A 5,857-nucleotide genomic window follows, 5' to 3' on the forward strand; every position below is an offset into this window, starting at 1 on the left:
GTGGCAACAGTGACACAATCACCATGAAAAAAATTAACAAGTGTCAGAAGGATGGTAGTGCTGAACTTTAGAAACTCATGTAGCAAATAAAGGGGAAATTTGGAGTGTTGTATCAGTGACTTAATGTCTTTAAGATGTATTTGGCAAGTTTTTTAAGGCTACTTAGCAGTGCACTTGAACTTTGACTTTCTTCCCGTCTTCATGTCTCCCCGGTACAGATATCACCTCATAAACATCTCACACCACTGCAAGGTTTCTCTTCATACCGCAAGACACCCAGATGACATGTATGACCTCACACCTTGGTTTCTGCAGGGATATTCATGCAATTAGGTTTTCGTACAGACTAAAGCAGACATCAGGATAGCACTTCATTAAGTGCACCAAATATACAATCTCAAAGGTAACCCAGCTGATCATCTTATTAGCTTACCCAGCTACGTTATGATCCCTTGGCAGTAGCTGCTGACATACCAGTCATTTCTTAGCTAAAATTTGATGGCAACCCATTACAGGGGTCCTTCTTAAGTTTGTAATGCCAACATAAGAAGGACGTAAACCTGTGTTGGAGCAAGTCCAGAGGAGGCAACTAAGACAGCTAGAGGTCTGGAGCACTTCTGGACACAGGCTGAGAGCTGGGGGTGTTCAGCCCAGAAAAGAAAAGGCTCTGAGGAGACCTTAGAGCCCCTGCCAAGGCCTAAAGAGAACTGGAGAGGAACTTTTTCAAAGGTCAGGAGTAACAGGACATGGGAGAATGGCTCCTCACAGGAAAAGAAAACGAAAAAGTTCTTGGAAATGCTCTTTGGGACTCAGTTCCTATTATTTCATTAGAGAGAGGCCAAAATAAATGGGGAGGGCAGGGTTAGATTGGATATTGGGAAGAAATTTTTCGTTGTGAGGGTGGTGAGGCCCTGGCACAGGGCCAGAGATTGTGGCTGCCTCATCCCTGAAATTGTTCAAGGCCAGGTTGGACAGGGCTTGGAGCAACCTGGTCTAGTAGAAGGTGTCCCTGTCCATGGCAGGAGGATGTTTCCTAATGTCTCTTCCCACCCAAACCATTGTATGATTCAATGGTGCCTCCAGCCGTCTCAAATCTTGTGCTTTGTCTGAATGCTTTCAAGGCTGATGTTAAAAAATTGTGATACTATTCTCTGGTCCAAACCTGAAATGGTCCTTCTAAAATACAGAGTGAGGGAAATCTCTTTTCTCTCACCAAAAAGGGATTTAATGAGATCTTTGTGAGCTGGAAATTGTTAGTTCTGGAGTTCTAGCCAAAGACCATGTACCCTGCCATGCATTCTACCCATGCATCTCTTGGGGGTAAATATGGCATGGTGACAAAGATGAGGGTCACTAAGTCCAGTCTTGTACTTCGAAGAATTAGCCTTCTGGACCAGTTTAAGATGTGAATGGGAAACATCGGTATTATGTGCAGAGCAGAGGATGTCTCATTGCCCATGGCTATTGCATTTTACCAGCTTGTTTTTGTAGGGTGATGAGAGAGAGTGGGGTTAAAAGCACAGGCTGAAAATCTTCATTTCAGATGAAATTGTTAGTCAATAACAAATTTATGGGGAGTGGAAGGTGCACTTTCAATCCAGAAGCTCCTGTAGGGAAATGGAGACCCACAATATCCCTTTGTGAGGAGAAAGGTTCATCAAATTCTGTCAATGACAAAAGCTGATTAATTTATTGACTGCTGAACATATCCTACTTGACTTTGGACTTTCCTTTGCCTTATCTGCAAATTCAGGGTCTGCCAATGGGACATAAAGTAACAGGGTTGCTGCAATGGGTGTCATGTCTTACACATGATGGCCAGAGGCGTTGATTGAAGAGACACAGCAAGAGATGGTGCCAGGAGGTTATCTGCTGCTCACATTGTCTTGCTCGGGCTTGTCCTCAAAACTTCCGTTACGAGACCTCTGCACTTTCAGAAATTACTGATGACTTTCCATTTTTGTGATTGGTTTGCCGGTGATTTCCTGTTGCTCCAAATGACAAGAATAAGGGGTGGAACTGAGTTTGGCATGGATATGTATGGCCCTGAGCCTGTGTCCACCCGAGGCAAACTTGTCCCCCAGGAATTAGAATGTGCAGAAGAGGCTGACTGGTGAAAACTGAAAGGCTCCAAGTTTCTTTTATTTTGCCTTGTTATTGTCACTGAAGTCTCACCACACACTTGGTCTCCCTTAGCTGAGCCTTTTCTCCAGAGCTACACTAAGCTGCTCTTGCAGAATTCATCCTGGAGTCTTTTTTATGTCCCTACTTTCTTGGGTTGTAACACAATAGACAGGGGCGAGGATGGAGGGGCAAGTTTCCCATCAAAACATCCTCTGTCAACTGCACTTCTGGCTGACAGAAATCACGGCTGGAGGAATGACATTGAAGTAAATCCTTGTGTTTAGAGGGGAAATGCAATGAATTCTCTGAAAGCTGGCTTGGTCTTCAAGGATGATTTTCTTTTTCTATATTTGCTTGAAGTATCAGCCACTCTTCCAGCCCCATTCAAGTCCAATAGCATTTTCTTCCTTTTACACATTCTTCTGTTCCTTTAATATTTTCTTTTGGAGGAAAAGTCTAGTAAACAAATAAATTAACAAAAAAACAAACAAACTGCCTTTGAAGTCTAATTTTGTTCAGAATACTACTGAAAAAAGAGTTCAAAAAGATAACAACTAAATTGGCATTAACCCTAATACTTAGCTGAGTTGGAACAAGGGCAAAGCAAGGTTGGCAGAGACAGGCCCCATGTCTCTCCCACTGATATTGTGTTATTTTACTTTGAGACCACACAAGGACCCTGCGAGCCAAAGGACAGTAGAGGATTAACTGCAAGCAACCAACCAGAACCACTGGTTTACACTCACTCAGCAGCCTTAGCTGTGCCCTGCAATATAGAATATATGACACATGAGAACCAGCCATGAGTATTCACAGATTATTAAAAGGGACAAAACACCCACCCTGCAATGAATACCTCACTCTTTAATTGCAACATGACAGGAGAAATTACATAAGCCTATTATTTGATTTTAAAATCCTGTTCCCATCTATACCAAATGCCTTTGTTCTGAGCTGATTGACTGTTTCTGTACTCAGCTTTGCCTGCTCCTCTTTGCACCTGGAGTGAGTGCTCTTGCATTTGCAGTTCTGAGACTTTAATTTACCCACATTCTGAAACTTTAAATAGGGCCAATGTCATGACAAAAATGTTTTTTAAATTGATACTTCCCAGACAATCAATTACAGCACAGAAAAAAAAAAGTTTGAAGGGGAATATTGCCCGTGTCACTTTGCCATGCTTGTTTCCCATTTTTCAGTTCCCAAGGGGAATGCAGTCTGATCACCATCAGTTTTATGCTGACCAGTTTCCAGGTGCCTTCATTTATATTCATTTTCCATGTTGTTTTCTACAGTTTCTCACAGGCTGATTTAAAGAGGCCACAAACATAAGCCCTAAAATTGCAGACGTTCCTTCTGCCCATGGTGGTGACAGCTTGCAACAGCTCATCATCTTCACTGAAATGTGGCTTTAAGACCTTGCAGGATGTGAAGGACTCTGTCATCCTGATTCTGCAAGACAACACAGAGGAAGGATCAGGTAGTGGTTACACAATGCAGACTTTTTAGCACAAGTTCACAGGGCAGCCCTGAATCATATGAATCAAAATTTCTTGTATGGGATACATTCTGTTCCACTGGGTTGTTTGAGGGAGGCAGGCAGCTTTTCAAGGACTCTTCTGGAGTTCCTGGGAAGAGAGATCCTTCCACAGGGCCTTGGCTGGAATGACTGGCCAGGAGCTCACATACTGCATGCAAAGGAGAAACAAATCTGATTTATTTCCACTTACAGTGCAATTATCCTAGTAAAGGGTTACATCCGTCCTGGTCCCACCACCAAAAAAAACCCAAAATCTCTGCCTATGGGTTTGTCACATGAAGAAAAAAACATACCAGGGAAATCTAACAGAAAGATGCCATAATCATGTCAATATTTGCATAAACATACACAGAAAATACACATCAATAAGAAATACCATAACAAGTTTCCATAGCCAGCAAGCCTGTGATAATTCATCGCTGTTACTTCCCTCCTTTACCCACTGCAATTTGCTAAAGCCTCAGTGGTCATTGTTCACTGCAAACTACACAGCTGGATAAACTCAGTGATCAGACAGGTCTTTCCTATTTCTAATGGGAATCCTTCTTGAACTCTGGCCTGCCTGGGTAGCCCTGGGAGAAATTAGCTGATTAAAAATGTCCAAAGGGCAAGCTGCAAGTGGGGAGACTGTTATTCTTCTAACATGCAATTGGCAGCGGACCAACTTAATGAATAATCACAAGGCATTGCATGACCAGAATATTTCATTAAGGCATGTCCTTGCTCCAATTCATTGTCTATTACAGGTTTAGTATAGGTTTCTCCAGTCAATGGCCCCAGGAAGATCAGACTGGGTTAACACAAAGTCCTTTAAGTTTTTAAGCTCTAGGATAGAATTTGTCTTCCTTTGCCTCTGAGTACAGTGAGTTTGGTTTTATGTGTGCTGGTCCCACTCTGCTCAATTTTTTCTTTCAGTGCAAAGAACGCACTTGACTCCTAAAATGTTAGAGCTATGATATGGTGTGCTTTGCTGGCAAGCACCTTCACTGTCACTCTGGGGGAATTCATTGCAGTGAAATCCATCTTACTTGGCTGTCCTGCCCCATGCCTGCAGACATCTCCATCTGAGCCACAGGCCCCATGCTCCCTAGATGTTGGAGTCTTCAAGAGGAAAAAACAGGCACCTCTGAGGTGCAATTAATCTCAGCCTCATGTAGACATTTCTATTAGGTCAGAACCATGCTCTGTTTCTCTTCATTGACTATAAAGACAGCCTGGGGTGACTAGCTCATGTTGAGGTCTCTCACGTAGAGTCTGTGTTAGGTGAGATTAATTTTGTCTTGTGAGTGTGTTTGTGTGGAAGTCAGGCACCCAGTTTTATTTGGTCTTAGAGCACTATTTGCAAATTTGTTTCTTTGTCCCTCTCTTGCAGCAGTTGTAGAAGGGCTCTGATAGAGGTTAGTCAACTTTCTGTAGTTTTGATAAGTCTTGAAAGCTTCAGACAGTTGGCAACTTCGGCAACTTGTCCCTGCGTTCTTTGCCCCTTCACCTTTGGCTTGTCATGTAGCAAAAGATATATTTTCTTTGCTGTAGACTTGTACACTACATTGGAGTTGTAAGGTGGGTTAGTAGCAATGAGAATAGCATATTTTTCTTGTCACTGTGGTGTTTTCATGTTGAATGTAATGGCAGTAAGCTGAGTTTAAATCCACAGCCATTAGCTGAATACTCATTGATGCTGCAGGAGAAATCAATAATGTAGTAAGAAGCTGGCTGTCCTGGTGCTGAGAGTGCACACAACCACCATCAGAGAATTTTGCTCAAGAGAAGCATTTACACATGGACCAGATCTATGCGAACGGAGCAATCCCCTCTCACAGGACTGTAGGAAAGGCTTAGACATTGACGTCAATACTTGTCAACCTAACCATGAAGAAGACCTTTTTTTTTGCCACATAAACACTGTGACAGGTTCTGTAACATCTCAGTGCCTAGCCCACAACCTTACCATCAAAGAAACAAAAGGTACAGAGGACTTCATCTGCTTCTTTCTTTGCCCTAAACCCAGCTCCATGCTTTCTTTGCATTCTGTCAGATGTTTTTCAAACTTAAGAGCTTACACTGACTCCAGGCAAATTGTTGTTATCCTCTCACCAGCAGATGCCTGCATCAGCTCCAATGAAAGAATTCTTGGATGTTTGCCAACAGAGCTCTCAACTTGTACAAAGATGCCACAAACAATGTGAAATCTCC

At 42.7% G+C, this 5,857-nt stretch overlaps 1 long non-coding RNA gene across 1 annotated transcript; it reads left to right on the forward strand.

Moving 5' to 3' along the window:
- The first annotated feature begins 217 nt into the window (after window positions 1–217).
- On the forward strand, window positions 218–5,625 carry LOC146445439 (uncharacterized). Its single transcript, XR_014851829.1, has 3 exons — window positions 218–403; window positions 3,420–3,604; window positions 5,349–5,625. It is a non-coding gene; the product is annotated as an uncharacterized LOC146445439 (long non-coding RNA).
- Window positions 5,626–5,857: the final 232 nt, after the last annotated feature.

This window comes from Lichenostomus cassidix, chromosome 1, assembly GCF_008360975.1.
Source record: "Lichenostomus cassidix isolate B80296 chromosome 1, HeHo_3.0, whole genome shotgun sequence".
Lineage (NCBI taxonomy): Eukaryota > Metazoa > Chordata > Aves > Passeriformes > Meliphagidae > Lichenostomus > Lichenostomus cassidix.